The sequence below is a fragment of the Piliocolobus tephrosceles genome, chromosome 12 (assembly GCF_002776525.5).
Source record: "Piliocolobus tephrosceles isolate RC106 chromosome 12, ASM277652v3, whole genome shotgun sequence".
In the NCBI taxonomy this organism is placed as follows: Eukaryota; Metazoa; Chordata; class Mammalia; order Primates; family Cercopithecidae; genus Piliocolobus; species Piliocolobus tephrosceles.
In genome coordinates, this window is record NC_045445.1 from 51330084 (window position 1) to 51353850 (window position 23767).

General features: G+C 40.1%; 1 protein-coding gene across 1 annotated transcript in view; it reads right to left on the bottom strand.

Moving 5' to 3' along the window:
• RAB40AL (RAB40A like) overlaps positions 1-15033 on the bottom strand; it is a 160525-nt gene extending 145492 nt beyond the window's left edge. The window contains exon 1 of the mRNA XM_026451665.1: positions 14899-15033. The gene's annotated coding sequence lies outside the window, so the exon portion shown is untranslated. The remainder of the gene's footprint in view (positions 1-14898) is intronic.
• Between the last annotated feature and the right edge of the window lie 8734 nt (positions 15034-23767).

The window sequence follows — 23767 nt, forward strand, 5'->3', positions numbered from 1 at the left end:
TGCCTAGAATAAATGAAAAATTTTAAAATTCCCTGAGATTAAAAAAAACTAAAGCAACAACAACAAAAAAAAAGAATCTGTTTTCATGTGCAATAGGACACAATTGAAGAAACTGGTTATTCTACCAAAGCTTTGACTGGAATGGTGTGCTATCCTTTAAGGGATCAAACCTAATTTATGGAGCCAATAACAGCCCCTTAGAAAAAGTAGCCTCTTACCTTTGTCTGCACAGCTCTGTACAGGGTTCCTAACCTGTGGCAAGTAAAGAATGTCACTTTCTCACAGGCCCAGGAGTCCCAAGTGTATCTTGAAACCTCAAGAGGAGAGGAAATTCACCCAGCTCTCAGGAATTTGATGGCACAAATCCATGGCTGGGCTCGACTTTAGAAAAGTCTTATCTGAGATTCCTTCTATGGAACAAAGTACCACTGGAGTCAATTTAAAAGTCTACGTAAAAAATAATTATTCTTGCTGCATTGTATACAAATAATTAGGTCAAGTATAATAAAGCAAACCAGTTCTACCATAATTTGTCTTTAGTAAAAATGGGAAACTGGAGAGAGAAAAATGGTTTCAAAACTATAGTACACCTGTTGTTAGATTCTAATCTTGCCTAATGTTTTTCAATTTTACTATTTTCTACTGTTTGGATCGAATTCTAATTTTTCTTGGCTACAAGTCTTCGAAATAATGTTTTCAACTTTCTTTTCCTTTTTTTCCCCATTTTTCCTAATTTTGAGTCACTGAAACTAAGCTGTGCTTTCATATAGCCCTATGAACTGAAGCTAGACAACTTAAACTACAGCAAAAATAACAGCAACCTATTTACATACATAAGCCACCTTCATACCAGCCTACTGATGTATGGACTTCAGAGTAACGTTGCCTATATTGATTTTCCAGGTTCGTTCTTTCATTTGTTGTTGTTTTTCTCCCTTCCTCCCCCTATTTTTTCTTCATAGGACATGAGACTTCACAACCTGTTAAAAATGAGCTTTTCCTAATAAATCAGGACCTACCTGTCTAGGACGAGAGATCAGACAAAACCTGGGACCAGAGACTCATTTTCTTCTAAAATGCTTTCTCCAAAAGATTTTTAAAAAGAAAAGGTGTGGGGGGGCGGGAGTGGGGGGAATGTGAAAGGAAAATATCTTGGGCCCCCAAAGTCACTAAGCTAAAGGGAAAATTCAATCTGGGAACTGCTTGAGGTAAACCTGCCTCCCATTCTATTCAAAGTCATCCCTCTGCTCACTGAGATAAATGCATATCTGATTGCTTCCTTTGGAAAGGCAATCCAGAAACTAAAAAAAAAAAAATGCAACCAATTTTCTCTCACCTACCTGTGACCTGGAAGCCCCTTCCCTGCTTCAAATTGTCCTGCTTTTGTTTAGAGTTGTCCCATCTTTCCAGACCAAACCAATGTTCATTTTACATATGTTGATTGATGTTTCATGTCTCCCTAAAATGTATAAAACCAAGCTGTGCTCTGACCACCCTGGGCACATGTCATCAGGACCTCCTGAGGCTGTGTCATGAGCACACATCCTCAACCTTGGCAAAATAAACTTTCTAAATTACCTGAGATTTATCTCAAATTTTGAGGATTCACAGTAGAAAGAATGTTTTAAATTTTTGAGCTGTCATTTTGTTTTTATGTTAATGTTTGTTGGAAACATGGTTAATGATGTAGGATAGATTAATCGTATATAAAAGTATGGGTTGAGTAACACTATAATAGCTTTAAATGTTGCCATGATGATGGTGTGGTTTTTGTTAGTTCTTGAATAATAATTCATTTGAGAAGAAATCCTGTAAGTGGGGGTAGACCTAAGGATAAAAGGGTAATAAGGATTATGGAAGTTATTAATGGTAACTTATTCCATATGTGTGATAGCGATAGGGTTGTGGTGTTTGTATTTAAGCTAAATATTATGAATATGGTGAGTATTAGGATTACATAAATTAGTAAATTTAGAATTATTGCGGAAGGGCTATAGAAGGAGGTAGCTGTTTTTCAGCCTATGTGTGCAACTGATGTGTAGGCTAAGATTTTTCAAAGTTTTGTCTGATTAAGTCTTCCTCACCCTCTTACTAGAACAGACAGCATAGCAATTGTTAGCATTATATTTAGATCAACTGATGATGATACCTGAAACATAATTGAAATTGGTGCTAGTTGTTGCCAATCAAGAAAAATGAGGAGACAAGTCTCAATCATTTTAGGAGGTTTATTTGCCAAAGTTAAGGATGTGCACCCAGGAAACAGGTCAATGCCTTTCTCCTAAGATGATTTTGAGGGCTCCAAATTCAAAGGGAAAAGGGCAGGGTATTGAGAAGTACACAATTTTCATGTAAGAGGGGAATAGGGAAAAACAGTCATTCATGCCTTTGTCTTGCTCAGTCAATCTGCATTTTTACTTAAGATGACACAGACAAATGGGGCAGAGGAAAAATGCAAGGAATCTGTACTTTTACATAAGATAACAGAGGCAAAATGGGACAGGGGAACAATCAGATATGCATTTGTGTCAGGTGGGCAGGGGAGTGACTGCACCTGTCAATTAACTATCAATTTACATTGTCATGGTGAAATTTTAACAGAAACACCTTAGGGTAAAGATCTTGGAGCTCACTAGGAATTTCCTTGTGGGCAAAATATGGGGGAGGCGAGTAGCTTTTCATCTTGTAGTCATCTTATTTAGGAATCAAAAGAGGGAGACAGTTTTGAGTGACCCAGTTCCCAGCTTAACTTTTCCCTTTGGCTTAATGAGCTTGGGGTCCCAAGATTTATTTTCCTTTCACACTGTCATCATGTTAGTAGAATTACAACTGATGTTAGTGAGATTTCTTGTGTAACTACTGGCACTTTAAAATGGAAGGGTGATAATCCAAGTTGCATAACTAGTGCTATAATAATTATTAGGGATGCTGTTTGGCTGGAAATTTTTACAACTCTTCATTGTCCAGAGTACAATATATTAATGATAATGAGCATTGTTAGGAGTATAGATACAGTTGCTTGTGTTAATATTTAGCTACTTCTGTGGATCACGGGTTTGCTTATTTGATTAAAATGGGGGTAATGATATATATTTATTTCTAGTCCTATTCAGATTATTAATCACTGTGAGCTGAATATGTGATTATGGTTCCTATGAAGAGAGTAAACAGGATGTTGGAAAAGATTAAGGGATTAATTAGTACAAAAAGGATATAAACCAAAATTTTCAGGGTATGGACAGAACAGCTTATTAAGCTGCCCTTACTATAGAACATAGTGTATCAGGTAGCACAAAGATTTTTGAATTCTTAAGAGTAGGTTTAATTCCTATAATTCTGTAAATAGAGGATTTAAACCTCTTTTATTTACTCTATGAAAATAACACTTTTACCAGACTTTTTAAAATCTTTTTGGTAGAATACTAGATAGTAAAATGGGCATATAGATGTGTCATGCATAATGCTAGTGCAAATGCTTAAAAAAGAATCTTCAAACAGGTGCATGAGTTGATCATATTGGAATTGTGGATATGATGCATGAACTCATAAGAGGAGTGTTTTAATGACAGAATTTATAATATAAATTTCCTGTATGTGAATGTCATGGAGTGCCCCTAGAAAAATGATAGTGTTTAGTGCTTATTATAATGATGTTGGTGTATTCTGCTATTTAAAAAGTTTGGGCAAATGGGCCTGCAGCATATTCAACTTTAAGGCCTGTTACCAGTTCTGACTCATTCTCTGACAGAATGAATAGAGCTCAAGTAGTTTCTGTTAGTGTTGAAATAAATTTTATTATGAACAAGGGTCATGATGGAAGAATTAGTCATATATATTCTTTGGTAATAATTAGGATATTGACAGTGTAAATGATCTGTTTATTAGGAGAACTGGTAATAGGATAATGGCTAGAGTGACTTCATATGAAATTGTTTGTGCTGCTATTCATAGTGTACCACTTAATGCATAATTTGAATTTGATGCTCATCCTGATCATAGGATAGAAGATATGGCTAGGCTTGATGTACCTAAGATGAACAGTATTCCTATATTTAGGCTAATTAATGGATGTGGTATAGGTAATGGGATTCATATAGTAAGTACAAGGGCTAGGGCTAGAGTAGGTGCAATACTGTATAAGAGTATAGAAGATGTCAGTGGTCACAGTGGCTCTTTAATAGTTTTATTGTGCCCACAAAGGGTTGAAGTAGGCTACAAGGGCCTATACTGTTAGGCCCTTTGAGAAGCTGCATAAAGGCTAATACTTTTTGTTCAACTAATGTTAAGAATGCTATAGAGAGAATGGCAGGGGTAATGAGTAGGTGAAGATGAATTATAAACATGCTGTTAAGAAGAATAGTTGGCCGGGTGTGGTGGTTTGTGCCTGTAATCCCAATACTTTGGGAGGCTGAGGTGGGCGGATGATGAGGTCAGGAGATCGAGACCATCCTGGCTAACACGGTAAAACCCCATCTCTACTAAAAATACAAAAAATTAGCCGGGCGTGGTGGCACGCGCCGGTAGTCCCGGCTACTCGGGAGGCTGAGGCAGGAGAACCACTTGAACCCAGGAGGTGGAGGTTGCAGTGAGCCAAGATCATGCCATTGCACTCTAGCCTGGGTGGCAGAATGAGACTCTGTCTCAAAAAAAAAAAAAAAAAAAAAAAAAAAAGTTGAGGAGAGGGGCAGAGTAAGATAATGGACTAGAAGGCTCCACCAATTGTATCAACACCCCCTGACAAGGGTGCCAATTTAACAACTATCTACACACAAAAAAGCACCTTCATAAAAGCCAAACACCAGTTAAGCACCCACAGTACCAGTTTTGAACTTCCTATCACTGAAGGAGGCACTGAAGAGGCAGGAAAAACAGTCTTGAATACTGAACACCACCCCTTCCCCATTGCCCCCATTGCCCAGCAGCAGCAACCTGTCGCTGAGAGTTTCTGTGTGCAGGAGAGAGGGAGGGCCAGCAATTGTGAGGCATTGAACTCAGCACTGCCCTTGTTACAGCAGAAAGCAAAACCGGACCAAACTCACCTAATGCCTACCCATGGAGGGAGAATTTAAACCAGACCTAGCCAGAGCGGAATTGCTGATCCCAGTGGTTCGAACTTGAGTTTCCACAGGCCTCACCACTGTGGCCTAAAGTGCTTGGTGTCTCCAAATAAATTTGAAAGGCATTGAAAGGCAGTCTAGGCCACAAGGATTGCAACACCTAGACGAGTCCTAGTGCTAACTGGGCCCACTGCCAGTGGACTAGAGGGGCACTTGACCTACTAAGACATCAGCCTGCACAACTAAGGGAGTGCTGGTATCACACCTCCCCTAAACCCAGGTTGCAAAGCTCTCAGCTCCAAAAGAGATCTCTTACATCTACTTGAGGAGAAAGAACAGTGGGAGGACTTTGTCTTGCATCTTGGATACCAGCTCAGCCACAGCAGGACAGAGGACCAATTAGAGTCATGAGGCCCCCTTTCCAGGCCCTAGCTCCCAGATGACATTTCTAGACATACCCTGGGCCAGAAGGGAACCCACTGCTTGAAGGGAAGGACCTAGTCCTGCTCCTGGCAGAATTTATCACCTGCTAACTGAAGAGCCCTTGAGCCCAGAATAACCAGCGGTTGTATCCAGGTAGTATGTTGAGGGCCTTGGGTGAGACTCTGAGACTTACTGGCTTCAGGTGAGACTCAGCACATTCCCAATTGTGTTGGCTATGGAGTGAGACTCCTTCTGCTTGAGAAAAGTAGAGGGAAAAGTAAAAGGAACTTTGTCTTACACTTTAGGTACCAGCTCAGCTACAGGGGGGTAGAGCACCAAGTGGGCTCCTGGGGTCCTACTTGGTGGGACTAATTCCAGGACTTCATTATTTGACAGTATTTCTTGACCTCCCCTGGGTCAGAGGGGAGTCCACTTCCCTGAATGGTGAACCCCAGGTGAGGCAGTATTCACCACAAGATGACTGAAGAGACTTTGAGCCTTAAGGGAAGATCAGAGGTAGTCTGGCAATATTCCTGTGGGCCTGAGGTGGCACCGGCCATGAGGTGAGGCTCCTCTGCCTTTGGAAAGGGGAGAAAAGAGTGGGAAAGACTGTATCTTGTGGTTTGAGTGCCAGCTCATCCACAATGCACTAGAACACCAGGCAGACTTCTAAGGTTTTTGATTCCACCCTAGATTCTGGATGACACCTCTGGATCCACCAAGGCCCTGAAGGAACTTGCTTCCCTGAAGGGAAGGACACAGGCCTAGCTAGCTTTGCCACCTAAAGATTGTAGAGCCCCAGGGCTTTAAGCGAACATAGCTGGTAGCCAGGAAGTGGTAACAGCAGGCCTTGGGTGAGACCTAGCGATGTACTAGCTTCAGGTCAGGCCCAGCACAATCCTAGGCTTGCGGTCCCACCTAAAGCAGATACAGTTTAGATCACAACATTCAAGTCCTTTTGGAAAGCCTTCCCAAAAAGGATGGGTAAAAACAAACCCAGACTGAAAAGTACAATAAATACCTAACTCCGCAATGCCCAGACACAGACAAACATCTGCAAGTGTCAAGACCAGCCAGGAAAACATGATCTCACCAAATGAACTAAATAAAGTCACATATCTCTATTTCTCCAGGATTGGTCCCTGGAAACCCACTTCACCTCTAAAGGCACATATAAGCTGAAAATAAAGCAATGAAAAAAGATATTCCATGCCAACGGCAACCAAAAAAGGGCAGGAATTTCTATACTCATATCAGACAAAATAGATTTCAAGGCAAAAACTGTAAGAAAAGACAAAGAAGGTCACTATATAATGATGAAGGGATCAATTTAGCAAGAGGAAATAACAATTTTAAGAATATATATACCCAACACTGGAGCACCCAGGTATATAAAGCAAATATTGCCAGAGCTAAAGAGATAGATAGATTCCAATATAATAATAGCTGGAGACTTCAACACTTCACTATCAGCATTGGACAGATCTCCCAGACAGAAAATTAACAAAGAAATTTTTGACTTAATCAAAACTATGGAACAAATGTACCAAATAGAAATTTACAGAATATTTTATCCAATGGCTGTAGAACACACATTCTTTTCCTCAGCACAGGGCTTATTCTGAAGGATAGAACATATGGTAGGTCACAAAACAAGTCTGAAAACATTCAAAAAATTGAAATAATATCAGGCATCTTCTCTGACCCCAATGGAATAAAACTAAAAATTAATAACGAGGAATTTTGGAAACTATGCAAAAATGCAGAAATTAAACATTATGTTCCTGAATGACCAGTGGGACAATAAAGAAATTAAGAAGGAAGCTGAAAAAGTTCTTGAAACAAATAATAATGGGAACACTAAAACCTATGGGATACGGCAAAAGCAGTACTCAGAGGGTAGTTTATAGGTATAAATGTCTACATCAAATGAAGATAAACAACTTAATGATGCATCTTAGAGAACTACAAAAGCAAGAACAAATCTCAAACCCCAAATTAGAAAAAAATAAATAAAGATCAGAGCAGATATAAATGAAATTGAAATGAAGAAAACAACACAAAATGTCACTGAAACGGAAACTTGGGTTTTTGCAAAGTTAAATGAAATTGACAAACCTTTAGCCAGACTAAGAAAAAAAAAAGAAGATACAAATAAATAAAATAAGAGATGAAAAAGGAGACATTACAACTGATAGCACAGAAATGCAAGTGATCATTAGTGGCTATTATGAGCAACAACATGCCAATAAATTTGAAAATCTAAAAGAAATGAACAAATTTTAGACACATACAACCTACCAAGATTGAACCAGGAAGAAATCCAAAACCTGAACAGACCCATAACAAGTAATGAGATTAAAGCCATAATAAAAAGTCTCCCCAGTGATACGGTTTGGCTCTTTGTCCCTACCCAAATCTTATCTTGTAGCTCCCATAATACACACATGTTGTGGGAAGGACCTGGGGGAAGATGATTGAATTATGGGGATGGGTCTTTCTCGTGCTGTTCTCGTCATAGTGAACGGGTCTCATGAGATCTGAGGGTTTCAAAAACAGGAGCTTCTCTGCACAAGCTCTCTCTCTCTCTTTGTCTGCTGCCATTCATGTAAGGTGTGACTTGTACCTCCTTGCCTTCCACCATTATTATGAGGCTTCTCCAGCCATGTAGAACTGTAAGCCCAGTTAAACCTCTTTCTTTTGTAAATTGCCCAGTCTCGGGTATGTCTTTATCGGCAGTGTGAAAACAGACTAATACACCTAGTAACGAGAAAGTCTAGGACCCCATGGCTTTACTGCTAAATTCTACCAAACATTTAAAGAGAACTAATACCCAAATCCTACTCAAACTATGCCAAAAAACAGGAGGAGGGAATACTGCCAAACTCGTTCTATGAGGACAGTATTATTCTGATACCAAAACCAGACAAAAACACATTAAAAAAAAACTATAGGCCAATTTCTATGATGAATATTGATGCAAAAATCTTCAACAAAATACTAGGAAACCCAATTCAATGATAAATTAAAAAGATCATTCATCATGACCAAGTGGGATTTATCTTTGGGATGCAAGGACAGTTTAACATATGCAAATCAATCAATGTGATATATCATGTCAACAGAAAGACAAAAACCATATGATCACTTCAATTGATGCTGGAAAAGCATTTGATAAAATTCAACATCCCTTTCATGATAAAAACCCTCAAAAAACTGGGGTAGAAGGAACATACCTCAATGTAATAAAACCCATATTGACAGACCCACAGCCAGTATCATACTGAATGGGAAAAAAATCGAAAGCCTTTTCTCTAAGATCTGGAACATAACATGGATGTCCACTTTCACCGCTGTTATTCAATATAGTACTGGAGCTCTTAGCTACAGCATCCAAAGAAAAGAAATCTATAAAGTGCCCCCAAGTTGCAAAGGAAGAATTAAAATCATCCTTGTTTGCAGATGACATTATCTTATATTTGGAAAAACCTAAAGACTCCACCAAAAAACTATTCATACTAATAAATAAACTCAGTAAAGGTACAGGATACAAAATCAACATGGAAAAATCAGTAGCATTTCTATATGCCACCAGTGAACAATCTGAAAAAAAATAAATAAAAACGTAATCCCATTTACAACAGCCACAAACGAAATAAAATACCTAGGAATTAACCAAAGAAGTGAAAGATCTCTATAATGAAAACTACAAAGGACTGATGAAAGAAATTGAAGGGGACACCAGAAGATGCAAAAATATTCCTCGTTCAGGCACTGGAAAAATCAATATTGTTAAAATGCCCATACTACCCAAAGCAATCTACAGATTCAATGCAATTCCTATCAAAATACCAATGACAATCTCCACAGAAATAGAAAAAAGTACCCTAAAAGGGATATAGAACCACAAAAGACCCAGAATAGCTTAAGCGATCCTGAGCAATAAGAACAAAAGTGGAGGAACCACATTACCTGACTTCAAATTATACTACACATCTATAGTAACCAAAACAGCATACTACTGTCATAAAAACAGACACATAGATGAATGGAACAGAATAGCGATCCCAGAAAGAAATCCATAAGCCTACAGTGAAATCATTATTGATAAAGGTGCCAAAAACATATAAACAGTACCTTCAATAAATGGTCCTGGGAAAACTGGATACCTATATGCAGAAGAATGAAACTAGACCCCTATCTCTCATCATATACAAAAATCAAATCAAAATGGATTAAAGAATTGAATCTAAGACCTCAAACTATAAAACTACTAAAAGAAAACTTTGGGAAAACTCTCCAGAACATCAGTCTGGGCAAAAATTTCTTGAGTAATACCCTGCAAGCACAGGCAACCAGAGCAAAAATGGACAAATGGCATTACATCAAGTTAAAAAGCTTCTGCACAGCAGAGGAAACAATCAACAAAGTTAAGGAACAATCCATAGAATGGGTAAAAATGTTTGCAAACTACCCATCTGACAAGGAATTAATAACCAGATGTATAAGTATCTCAAATAATTCTATAGGAAAAAATATAATAATCTGATTTTTAAAATGGGCAAGCCAGGCGCAGGGGCTCACGCCTGTAATCCCAGCACTTTGGGAGGCCAAGGCGGGTGGATCACGACGTCAAGAGATCGAGACCATCCTGGCCAAAATGGTGAAACCCCGTCTCTACTAAAAATACAAAAATTAGCTGGGCATGGCATGCACCTGTAGTTCCAGCTACTCGGGAGGCTGAGGCAGAAGAATCGCTTGAACCCAGGAGGTGGAGGATGCAGTGAGCCGAGATCACACGCCACTGCACTCCAGCACCCCAGCCTGGCGACAGAGTGAGACTCCGTTTAAAAAAAAAAAAAAAAAATCGGAATAGACATTTCTCAAAGGAAGACATACAAATGACAAACAGGCATATATAGGTGCTCAACATCATGAATCATCAGAGAAATGCAAATCAAAACTACAATGAGATATCATCCCTTCTCAGTTAAAATGGCTTATGTCTGAAAGACAGGCAATAACAAATGCAGGTGAAGATGTGGAGAAAAAAGAGCCCTCGTACACCGTTGGTGGGAACGTAAATTACTACAACCACTGTAGAGAACAGTTTGGAGGTTCCTCAGAAAACTGAAAATAGAGTTACCCATGTGATCCAGCAATCCTACTCTGGATATATACCCAAAAGAAAGGAAATCAGTATATTGAAGACATCTGCACTCCCATGTTTGTTGCCACTCTGTTCACAATAGACAAGAGCTGGAAGAAGCCTATGTCCATCAACAGATGAACAGATAAAGAAAATGTGGTACTTATACACAATGGAGTACTATTTAGCCATAAAAAAGAATGAGATCCAGTCATTTGCAAAATCATGGATGGAACTGGTGATCATTATGTTAAGTGAAGTAAGCCAGGCATAGAAGGAGAAAGATTGCATGTTTTTATTTACTTGTGGGGTCTAAAAATCAAAACAATTTAACTGGTGGAGATAGAGTAGAAGGACAGTTACCAGAGGCTGGGAAAGGAATTGGGGATGGCTGGGGAGAGGTAGGGATGGTTAATCAGTACAAAAAATTGTTAGAAAGAATGAAACAGACCTAGTATTTGATAGCACAACAGGGTGACTACAGTCAATAATAACTTAATTGTATATTTTAAAACAACTAAAAGAGTATAACTGGATTTTTTGTAACAGAAAGGATAAATTCTTGAGGAGACAGATATCAATTTTCCATGATGTGATTAATATGCATTACATGCCTGTATCAAAATGTCCCATGTACCCCATAAATACATACACCTACTGTATACCCACAAAAAACAAAAATAAAATAAACAATTATTTTAAAAAGAAGAGTAATTGAACCTCTGATCATAAAGTTTCAAGTTTTAGGCAATTACCAGGCTCTACCATCTTAACAAGTCCTGTTTTGGGGCAAGGTGTATAATAATAAGTTAGATCTAGATTATATCATCTATTGAATTGAGGGTGCTTTCTATGTGCCATAATTCTCTTCTCTTTTTGTATTGGGAGAAATATTAAACAGGTGGAAACCAACCCAGATCCTGAACTCAAATCACGTAGGACTTTGGTCATTGAAAACATGAACCATTAATAGCTGTTATACTATTGGGATGTTCTGATCCCACATCAGGATGGTAAATCCCTATGGTTGATATGAACTCTAAGATATGATCATGCTGTTATCCCTAGGGTAACTTGTTCTATTGATCAAATTGCTTGGGCCAATAAATTACAAAATACTTTTATGAATAACTAGTCTAGTCCAGGTTTTAATCATTCAGAAGTTGTACGGTGCTCTGAAGTTACCCCAGCTGAAATTTTTAGCCCAGTAGATTAAATGTTATTCCTTTAAATAGTTAATATTTTGTTTGTGGCCTAATTAATTAAATCTCCATTGGGTCTTCTTGTTTTATCTCCCCATGAGAATCACTAAAGTTAGAGACTGACCATACCAAGCACTGACAAGGTTGTGGAGGATGAAGCTCTGCTGAGACAATGAAAAATTGTACAAACACTTTGAAAACAGTTTGGCAGTTTCTTACAATGTTACTCTTACATCTGTAACATGTTCCAGCCACTGCAATCCCAAGTATTTACCCTAGAGAAAGAAAGCACATTTCTCTGTAAAGACCCATACACAAGATCCCCTAAATTGAATACAACCCCAAATATCCATCAGCAAGTGAATGGACAAAACGAATTGTAGTATATCCTATACTGTAATGCTACTCTGTAATGAAAAAAAAAAAAAGAACTATTGAAATAGGCAATAAAATGGATAAATCTAAAAATACACAGAGTGAACGAAAGAAGCCAGATCCCTTAAAAAAAAAACCTCTATGATTCTATTGATTCTATTTAAATAAATGAAATCTAATCTATAATGACAAAAGTGCTGTATTTGTCTGGAGACAGGACAGTGGGAGGAATGGGTAGGCTGGGTACAACAGAACTGAAAATGTTATGTCCTGGAAAATAATAACAATGATATTCAAGCCTATATGGTTACTTTAGGGGACATGGCAGGGTATCATTAGAATAGGGCAAACTAGATACTGAAGGACCAAGAGGGCAGAGTAGGAAATATCAGCCTTCATCACTCCCCGCCACAAAAAAACAAGTGTAGACAGCTATCCACAAACTAAAGTATTCATGGGAGGGCTCAGGGGCCCATTTAAGAATCTGCAGCAACACAGTAGAAAAAAAAATGGGGAATATCCACACAGAAAATATTGCTGGTGAGATCAGTATACTTGAGATGCCAGGAGATGTCTAGGAGCAAAGAAGAAAGGCAAAGGCTATAGATATTAGCCACGTGGCAGGAACCACCATGGTCCACAGCAGTCTGCTCTGGAGAGGACACTGGCATCTTTTGCCACTGAGATAACCAACGGTCATTCCTGCCCAAGGAACCCCAGAGAGGGAGAAGAGGCTGCACACTTCTCATCTCAAGAAGCAGCAGCTATTGTACCACTCTGGGACCAGAGGTACCACCTGTCCCAATCCTGCATGTGTCACTGACCCCCAAGCTACAGCTACTCTGTAAATACCCATACTCCAGACCTCAGCTCTGTGCCTCACTGTGCCTGTTCATGCTTCAGACACCAGAGCCACTGCCACAGAGACCTAGGTCATACCCTTGGCCCCTAAGCCAAGGTCACTTTGCACATGTCTGTACTCCAGACAACAAATTAACAACCATTGAAGGCTAGCCCATACTCCAGACCCTGGACAGGAAGAATAATCTCTAGTGTTCTACAGCATTATACTAAATTATCAAACAATAATTTAATGTATTTTTTCAAAGAGCTAGAAGAGAGAATGTTGAATGTTACCAGCACATATAAATGATAAAGATTTGAGATGATGGATATTCTAACTACCCTGATTTTATCACTACACATTGTATACATGTATTGAAATATCACAATGTACCCCATAAATATGTATAATAATGTGTCCATATATAATAAAATATACATTTTTCAAAGTGAGACATACAAATGGCCAACAGATATGTGAAAAAATTCTCAATATCACTAATCATGAGGGAAATGCACATTAAAACCATAACAAGATATCACCTCACACTTGTTAGGATGGCTATTATTTAAAAAAAAACAAAAGATGGTAAGTGTTCACAAGGATGTGGAAAAAATGGAACCCTTGTACAATACTGGGAATGTAAATTGATACAGATATTACAGAAAACAGTATGGACGTTCCTGAAAAAAACTAAAAATAGAATTACCAAATGATCCAGCAGTCCCTCTTCTGAGTATATATCCAAAGGAAATGAAATGAGTACCTCAAACAGATGTATGTACTCCCATGTTCACTGCAGCATTATTCACAATAGCCAGGGTATGGAATCAACCTAAGTATCCATCAACAGATGAATAAAGAAAATGTCATACATGCACACAATGGAGTACTACTCAGCTTTTTGAAAAAAGAAGGAAATCCTGTCATTTGTGACAACTTTGATGAACCTGGAGGACATTAAGTGAAATAAGCCAGGCACAGCAAGACAAATACCACATAATCTCACTTGTATATGGAATCTAAATAAGTTGAATTCATAGAAGCAGAGAGTAGAATAGTAATTACTAGAGAGAGGCTGGGGAGGGGTTTGGGGAGATGGTGGTCAATGGATACAAAATTTCAGTTAGAGAGGAGGGATAAATTCAAGAGATCTACTGTACATCACGGTGACTATGGTTAGTAAAAATATATTGTATACTTGAAAACTGCTAAAAGGGTAGATTTTAAGTGTTCACCACAAAAAAAGGTACATTAGTTAATGTGTAGGTTTATTAGCTTGATTCAGCCATTCTACAATGTATAAAATATATCAAAACATCATATGACTTTTTAATTGACACTTTATAAATTATGGTTCATAAACAAATGTATTATACAACAGATATGGGAGAAGGCATATTATAATCTCAAATTGGTAGGAAGGCCTTCTAACTAACTGCATATTTCAACATTCATTGATGGTGCTGATGGGAATCACTGATTATGATTTATGCAGTCAGAAATATACATATAAACTTATCATAAATGCATGTTAAACATAAAGTTTCTCCCTTATCTATACTGTAAGAAAGTTTGAAACACAACAAGAAGAGGCCTGACTTCATACAGGCCTTGCTGATCCTGCAATAACCACAGGGCTATCTAACATCTTGCACCTATGTTATCACTGAAGGTTCCAGCAATCCTGTGGGTAAGCATTTTTATCTCCAGTTTACAGAGTGGGAAACTGGGCTCAGAAAGGGTCTTTACCTTTCTCATCCTCCTGCGTCCCGCCTTTACATGGAAAGTAGCCCCGGGACACCCTGGAACAAGACACCACACTCACTGGGGCCAGAAGAGACCCACCTCTCTCTCTTTCACCAGCCAGAGCGCCGATCCCCAAAGTGGGAACGAGGGGACGTCGATCTGGGGTCCTTTCGTCTCCCTAAACCCCACGGAGATTCAGCCCACACTGCTGGGCACTCACAACCTCCACCGAGTCCAAACGCCTGAAGGTGAGACACTGCTGCTCTACCCAGGCCAAATTGGTCTCATTAAAAAGTCGTCACCGTCGCTAATATGACGTCAGGTTACTATGGCAACCGCGTAGCGCTGGCTTGTCTTCCAAACCTGAAAATGTCTGTGCACAACCCGCTCCTCCATCCTCTCCTCCATCCCCAGGCTTTCCCTTAAAGCAAAAACATCTCCACTCTTCAGATAACTCCCCGAGAAAACATACCAATTAGAGGAACTAGGAAGGGATTCTGGCAATTTTCAAGACTCTCCACCCATTACGGCAGAGGAAAGAAAGTCCATGTTGTCAGGAATTTTGCTTTAAAAGTGACCTTAGGGGGCCGGGCGAGGTGGCTCATGCCTGTAATCCCAGCACTTTGGGAGGCCGAGGCGGGCGGATCACGAGGTCAGGAGATCGAGACCATCCTGGCTAACACGGTGAAACCCCGTCTCTACTAAAAAATACAAAAAACTAACCGGGCGAGGTGGTGGGCACCTGTAGTCCCAGCTACTCGGGAGGCTGAGGCAGGAGAATGGCGTAAACCCAGGAGGCGGAGCTTGCAGTGAGCTGAGATGGGGCCACTGCACTCCAGCCTGGGCAACACAGCGAGACTCTGTCTCAAAAAAAAAAAAAAAAAGGTGACCTTAGGGGAGTATCATCAGTACACAGAAGTCTAGAGAGGTGTCCTAGGACTCTGGGAGATGAGCTAGCCCTCTGAAGAGGAACATGTACAACTCACACACTATGCTAGGCGGTTGGTTATCTGTGGCAGAAAACAGAGATATTGTTTATAATCAAGTGACTGAATGATCTAGAAACACAAAAACTGTCATTTGAGTAATAATACAGTTATTTCAGGGAGGCCAGACTAGAATAATATAATCATTTAGTAGGCAGGAATCTAGTCAATTAAAACACACAGTAGTTTGCCTTAAAGAAATTCTTTTTTTAAATTTTTTTTAATTTTTTTTGAGACGGGGTCTCACTCTGTCACCCAGGCTGGAGTGCAGTGGTGCAGTCTCGGCTCACTGAAACTTCTGCCTCCCAGGTTCAAGCGATTCTCCTGCCTCAGCCTCCCGAGTAGCTGGGATTACAGGCGCTCACCACCATGCCCGGCTAATTTTTGTATTTTTAGCAGAGATGGGGTTTCACCATGTTGGTCAAGCTGACCTCGATCTCCTGACCTCGTGATCCACCCTCCTCGGCCTCCCAAAGTGCTGGGATTACAAGCGTGAGCCACCGCACCCAGCCCTGCTTTAAGGAAATTCTTATCCTTCATTCCTGGTATGTTTTTCCATGTGGAAAATACATCCATGACAAAAATACATGTAGCCTCTACACACTCACTCCTCTCTATGGCAGGAATGACTTATCCGATTGGAGAATCTGGAAGGTGAAACATGATACTCTGCCCAAGCCCTCTCTCTTCAAATTCTTGGTAGTAAGCTGCCCTTCAGGAGGCACTTGTTCAGCTTTGCCTTCAGGGATGGGACTTACAATAGGCCCACAGGTTTACTCCTCTGTGTCTCACAGACTCTACAATTATTCCTATCGTTCTTGATTCACAATGCTTAATTCTTTAAGGGGCCCCCAAAATACTCTTCTGCTTCTAGTCTGAGCTCTAAACCAACAGAGAAACATAGGAAAAGAATAAGGAGACACATATATTGACTTTATCTCTTATAAGGTGATATTGGAGAATGTGACTTAGATTTGCTGTCACGTGGGCTTACTATAAGTTCTAGTATTGGACAGACTTATCCACCCAGCACTGCTGCATTGGAACAGTCATAAAAACCAAGGACTGCAATGTATATCTATCTGCTGTCTCCTAAAGGAGCCCTGTCTACATGTGCCCAAGGAAAGTTACTTCCTTGCCAAGGGTTATCACTATAGCAGGAGAAAGTGTTTCAGGACACTTTCTTTGAGAAACACTTCTAAAATTGTTTAAATGGCCCTTGTTCAGAATAAATACTCACTAAGACAACCTCTCAGGTTTCCTCATAGAATGGTTTGTAGCAACACCCTCTCAGTATCTTAGTTCACATGATTGCAGTAGGAATTCATCTTATGGAGTTAGGTTTCAAATTTTAAGACCAGCATGAAAAATAGATATCATGTAAATTGCCCTTGGGAATCCCTTCAAGAAGGAATTGACAACAGGTTCAGAAATCTGTACCCACATGTAAGCCAACACTCAGATGATACAATTATACCAAGTTTCACTAAGTCTTCAAGGATAAGAAAATCCCTTTCTTATCCAATGATAACACATCACAGAAAATGAGGGAAAGTTCATCAAAACCATAATGTTTTAGATGTCCATTCCTTCTTAACAAACAACTCCAATTAACAGCCATTTATTTTCTCTCAGTAGTTTGTGTGTTAACTGGGCCCAGCTGGATGTTTTCTGCTCTATGTGATGTCTGTTACCTGGGGCTGCAGTCATCTGGAGGTTCCACTCATCTGGGACATCTGAGAGAGCTCACTCACATGAATGATGACTGGTGTTGGCATCTGCTGGGAGCTCAGTTAAGGCTGTTGACCTGAGCATCTTGGCTCTCCACAGAGCCCTCCATATGTACAGTTACCAGATTAAAATGAATTCAGTTAACTTTAAATTCCAGATTAATAGGAATATTTTTTAGTTTATGTGGCATGCAGTATTGGTTTATTTAAAATTAAAATCCAACTGGATTTTCATTAAATAAATAAAAGTAAATGAAATAAATAATAAATAAAATTTTTAGATTGTCTTATTATTTGCTAAATCTGGCAATTGCAGGGGATGATCCTGTGAATCTGTAAGTTTAATGACCATCTGAGCTGGTTCTTCCAATGGGATAGGTCTGGGGAAAATGAGATGGGATTGCAATAAAGACAAAAGTTGGTAATACTTGGCATTGGTGGAATGAAAAGCCAGCAGACGCTCACATATACTGTTGGTGCCAAGTGGATATATCTGTTTTCTAAGGCTCATATTATAAGTTAATGACATTAATGATCTTTGATGCAAAAGTCCTATTTTTCCACCAACAAGGGAGTTTCAGCTGAGGGTTTAGAAAAGACTCATCAAGGTGACTATGATGTGCGACCTCTTAAGGGGCCCTGGCTGAGGTGGCAGATCAGAGCAACATGAGTTCCCTGCTTGGAGGAGGAAAGACAGCTACTATTTTGTAAGGCAGATGGTTTAGCTGGGCCCAGCTCCAGTTTCTTCACATTAGTGTCTGGATTTAATCTCATGACAGCTGTGCTAGTGAAGTACCAGTATCCTGTCTTCCTCATGAATGTCAGTGACTATAAAGCACATGCTCCTAAACACAGAGCTGAATGGCAAGGAGGTTACTCACCAGGCCCACTGCCAGAGCCAGGGATAGAACCTGCCAGCCTGGGCACCTTGAGTTGCTGGTGATAGACCTTTAGCAAATGTATCCAGACATGTACTGTTAAGGAGGTTAATCTCTGTGCTCCTTGCTTACCCTCCCTGCAGTAGGTTTGGTGCCCCATCTCCTTACCTCAGGGGAGGTTTGTGAGAGGGCTGAAAGCAGAAGCCTTCTGGAGCCAGTGTTTCATCCATCCTTTATGAAAACGTAATTTGTTGAAAGGACTGGGCTGCTTGTACCTGGTAGGGAAGTGGGGGCTTCTCAGGATACAAAGATGGGAGAGGAAGGAAGATTTCTCCCAGACTGGGATGAGGTCTGAGGTCTACAAGTCTCTCCAGGAGTTGGGACCTGAACGTTGCTCTATATCAATGTTTGTGGTGAATTAGTGGATGGTCCTTCAAGGCTGGGCATCCATCCATGATTCAGATTTGATTTTCCTGTTTTGATCCAGGGGTAGATGACTCAGGATCTGGGGCATGAAGGCATTGGGCCAACTAAGGAAATGGTCATCTCAGCCCTGAGCAGTGAGGACACATGAGCGGTTACAGCAGGAGACTCTTGAGGCCATATCAGGAGGATACATTCCCAGAAGTGGAACTGTTTTGTCAAAGAGCATGACCATTTAACATTTTTAATGCTTCCTATCTAGTTGAACTCTAAAATCTCTTTAATAGTATATATTCCATCCAACAACAATTTGAAAACATCTGTTTTTCCTGATCTGTGCAAACAATAGGTTTCACATATTTTTAGTATTTTTTATTCTGAGATCCTGTTATTGGCACATTAGATTTTCGTTATTTTTCTCTATTGTATTATGTTTTAAATAGTGTATTTCACAGGTGCATTAAAAATGCTTAGCTAATGGTTCCACATTATACCTTAGAATATGTCTTGGAATAATTCTAGAGTTTGAAAAGAAAACCCAATCATTGAGTTTGTGTTTACGTTGCATCCTGTTTGAATTGAAATGTTGGGGCCAGGAGAACCCTATACATAGCTTGGAGTGGACAAATTGGTACAACTTCTTTGTGGAGATACTGAGCAGCACCCACAATAGAATCATGTGAGGCTCTGTCAGCTGTTGCTGTCTCAGATGTGCATTGCAGAATCTTGGCACACAGCAAACCTGTTCACAGGAGCATGGGTAAATATCAAAATAGTCCCAAAGTCACCTGATTAGAAACATCTCAGAAACACTATTTTCAGAGGAAAACATTTCAATAATTGACATATAAATGTTACTTATATAGTTAGAGATAAAAATATGCAAAGCAATTATTGTTTTGTTTAGGGATGTATTCATGACTAAACAAGAAATTGTGGATAGTGGTTCCTTCTGGGGGCACTGAGGCGATCAGGGAACTCACACACACGAGTCCACTCTGTAATGTTTTGCTTCATAACCTTGGTTGTGTATGTGTTTGCTTACTATCATATTTATAATACCTTTCGAAAAGTTTGAAATCTATCAAATTTGACATGAACAAAGTTCTAATGTGTTTTATCTCTGATTAATAAGTAACCCATTGTCTATTTAAAAAATGTGGAAAGTGCATTCAAATACCAATATGAATATTGATAACATTTAATCCCACCATGTACTAACAAAAACTGTAATTATGCTTCCACCAATTATCATCTATACACATGTGTACATGTAAACAAAAATACTGTGTATGCATTGAATATGGATTTAACTTAACTGGAACATATTAATTTATTGTAGGTGTGTAACCACAGACTTAGTGTCTGAAAGCTACATCCATCTAGTACCTCACAGGTCGGTAGGTCAGAAGTCTGGTCCAGCATGACCTTATTCTCTGCTCAGGGTCTCACAAAGCTAGAGTCAAGGTGCCCGTGTAGGCTCCACTGAGGTCTCATGTGGATGATCTGGTAAAAATCTGCTTCCAAGATCATTCTTGTTGCTGGCAGAAGTCATTTCCTCGTGGCCATTGGACTGCAGTCCCCGTCTCCTTGATGACTGTCAGCTGGGGATATTCTTAGCTCCTGGGGGCTAGTCCACTTCCCTGACATGTGGCCTCCTTCTTCCATCCAGCAATGGCACATTGAAGGCTTCCTGTGCTTTGAATCTCTGACTTGCCCTGCTCTAAACGGCGGAAGAAAATTCTCTGATTTTACAGGGCTCGACTAATTAGGTCAGGCCTATGCTGATCATCTCCCTTTTACCATATAACAGATATAATCGTGGATCATAATGTGTCTGGTCTTTTGACTCTAGTCTTCCGTCCAGTATTCTTGTCATGTTGCCCTGTGGTGTCCCTTCTACCTTAAAGTTATTGGGAAACTGCTCCTCCAGTGTCAAACTGAATGATAAATTAAGAGGATAGGAAGGCAGATGCAGTTACAGGAAATGGTATGGTGATTTATTTTTCCTTTTCCCCAGCTCTCACATGTAACTCAACAACTCAGAACTGGCCCAAAGCTCATAGGTTATGGGGATATATTTCAGCTCTTGCTGCTACCTTTCCACAAGCTCTCTATGGCAGTAATGCCCTTTGGTTTAGGTCAATGTCATCTACTCTCTGGGAAGAAGGGGGCAAATAGCCAGGCCTGTTATGTGTTGAAGTCCTACTATCTCCCATAGGCACTTGACAGGTTTTCTCATGTATCCCTAGGGACAGTACTCTGAAGAAGATAATGTGGTGCATCTTATTTCCCAGATGACCAAGCTCCTTCTCACAGGGACTAAGACCCTCTCCAGAGAAGTGACAGAAATTGAATGTGATTCCATTCTTGCCCTCCCCACAATATCACCAGCAGTTTCCCATTTGGAAAATGATAGTTTTACATTTCCCTAGTATTGTCCCCTATCACTCAATAACCCCCATATTGAGGAAGATGATGGTGGAGATGAAATCTTGTTTCCTGGTCCATGAAACTTAGCTGTGAAATCACATATACCAGCGGGTCCTTAGGGTCCCTCTTAGGCCCACTTCTTTCGTCTGAATGTTTGTGTCTCCCACACATTTATATGTTGAAACCTAATAACTTTTAGGAGGTAGTTAGGCCAGGAAGGCAGGGCCCTCATAAATGGGATTAATGCCCTTATCAGAGGCCTGAGAGAACTTGTTCGCCACTTTCGCCATGTGAGGATGCAGCAAGAAGGTGCCATTTATGATGCAGACAGAGTCTTTACCACACTACAAATATTCTGGCATCTTGATCTTGGACTTCCTAGCCTCCAGAACTTTGAGTAATAAATTTCTGTTGTTTACAAATTACCCACTTTCAGGTATTTTGTTATGGCAGTTCAAGTGCACTGAGGCACCCACTGACCTCACTCCACTGACATCAGACCTGGGCCTGTGACTAGATGTGGCCAATGAGCTATGAGGGGAAATGGAGTGTGCCCCTCCCAAGAAGAAGTGATAAGGGCCGTCTAGGAGTCCCACCAGCACGCTTTGACCCTCTGCCTCAGCAATGTCCTAGATTTCCTCTGAGGTAGTTTAATTCATTTAATCTTCCAGCAGCACTAGAATATGAGAACTTATATGATGGCAGAAATGCTTGGAAAGAGGCAAGCCAAATGATTTATACCCAAAATTGGCCTGCTAGAAGATCCCCTCAACTCACATGCCCTAACACCAAGTCTGTAGCCAGGAGAAGGTATGTGTTTTACCCATATCACACAGAAAGCAGTTTGTCAGGCTCTGGAAGCAACATCTTCTGCCTTTCACTCCATTGCTCTCTCCAGAAGACCTATCCTCATGCTCTGCTCTTCCCTGGGGATTTGTCTTTATGGAGCCACAGGAACAACCCAGATACCCAGTCAATGGCCACTCCTGACATTCACTCTCCAAGGGGGGCCCAAAGAGGTCAGGAAAGGTACATTGATTCTACAGAAATGGGGTGACATTTCCCCATCCCACCTACAATGCACGATGCCACAACACAGAAGAGGCACCAACTCTTATACATAATGTGGGTCTGTGTGAGTTTATTTTTCTTTCTGTTGCCTTGTTTTCAGAAGCTCTTTAGAACACAATTATGCTACTTAGTACTATGTAGTTTAGTCATCACTCACGATGTAGTTAAAGTCATCTCAGAAGCAGAAGTTAGAAAGGGGGATGGAAAGAAAACCAACACTTCAAGGGCCTACGATGGGCCAGACACTGTGTTAGGCACTTCACACACTGTTTCTCTAAGTCCTTACAACTGTTCTGTAAGTTAGGTATCAATATTCCCCGCTTAAACTTATTCCTCCCCAAAGGCAGGCTCTCCTAAGGCTAATGGAGGTTAAAGGAGGTTAAATATATTTTACAAGAACACACGCCCAATAAGAGACAGCATGGTTATTCGAATCCAGGGTGGTCAGACCCCAACCTTGGGTTCCACCATGAACCTCTGCAGATAGGTGTGGGTAGTAACATCTGCCCTGTTCTAGAGCAGGTTTTCTCAACTTCAGCATTATTGACATTTTGGGCTGGAGAGCTCTTTGCTGTGGGGGCTGTCCTAGGCATTGGGGGATGTTCAGCAGCCTCCTTGGCCACTAATCATAAGATTCCAGTAGCATCCCCAGGTGTGACTACCAAAAATGTCTCCAGACAATTGCATGTCCCTGGAGCTAGGGAGCATAATTGCTCCTGTATGGGAATCACTGCTTTAGATAAAATTTCTCATAGGTATTTGAATACATGGGTCTGGACCCTAGAAGAAATTTCTGTAATAAAGATATGGTTTGAGGGCTTCTGGAGCCTGGCATATAATAGATATTCCATACATATTTGTTAAATCAATGCATATGGCATACAGAATTGAGAGTCTCCAGTCTTTTTTCATCCTTACATGAGTTTCTCAAACTGAGGTACAGTCATTCTTATAAACTGTATCAAAATCTACAGTTTCAACCAAAATTTAGAGCTTAGCTTTTGTTCCCCTTTATTAAAGGCATGTTTTAAATGGTAAAACATGTAGAAATTGGTTATATGAGCAGCAAGTAAAGCCAGACCCAAAAGCAGCTTCAACATTAAGACAGATGAACAAAAAACATGAAGGTCCATCTTAGCCTACATTTCTATGCTGGACACCATGCTCAGTACTTCAATGACATTAACGTATTTGAGCTTCATAACAGCTCTTTAAGGTATTATCCCCATTCATGGATCAGGACCTCGAGGTACAGAAAGGTTAAGACACTTTCCAGGACCACATGGCTAGTAGGGGGCAGAGGCAGTACCCTAGCCCAGACTGTATGGTGTCAAAGCACATTGGTATTAACCACAATAGTATCCTACCACACAGCAACATATATCTGTAGAGCCTCAGCCAGGGCCAAACGCTCTGGGAATTTTTGTTTAACTAATTGAACTGAATG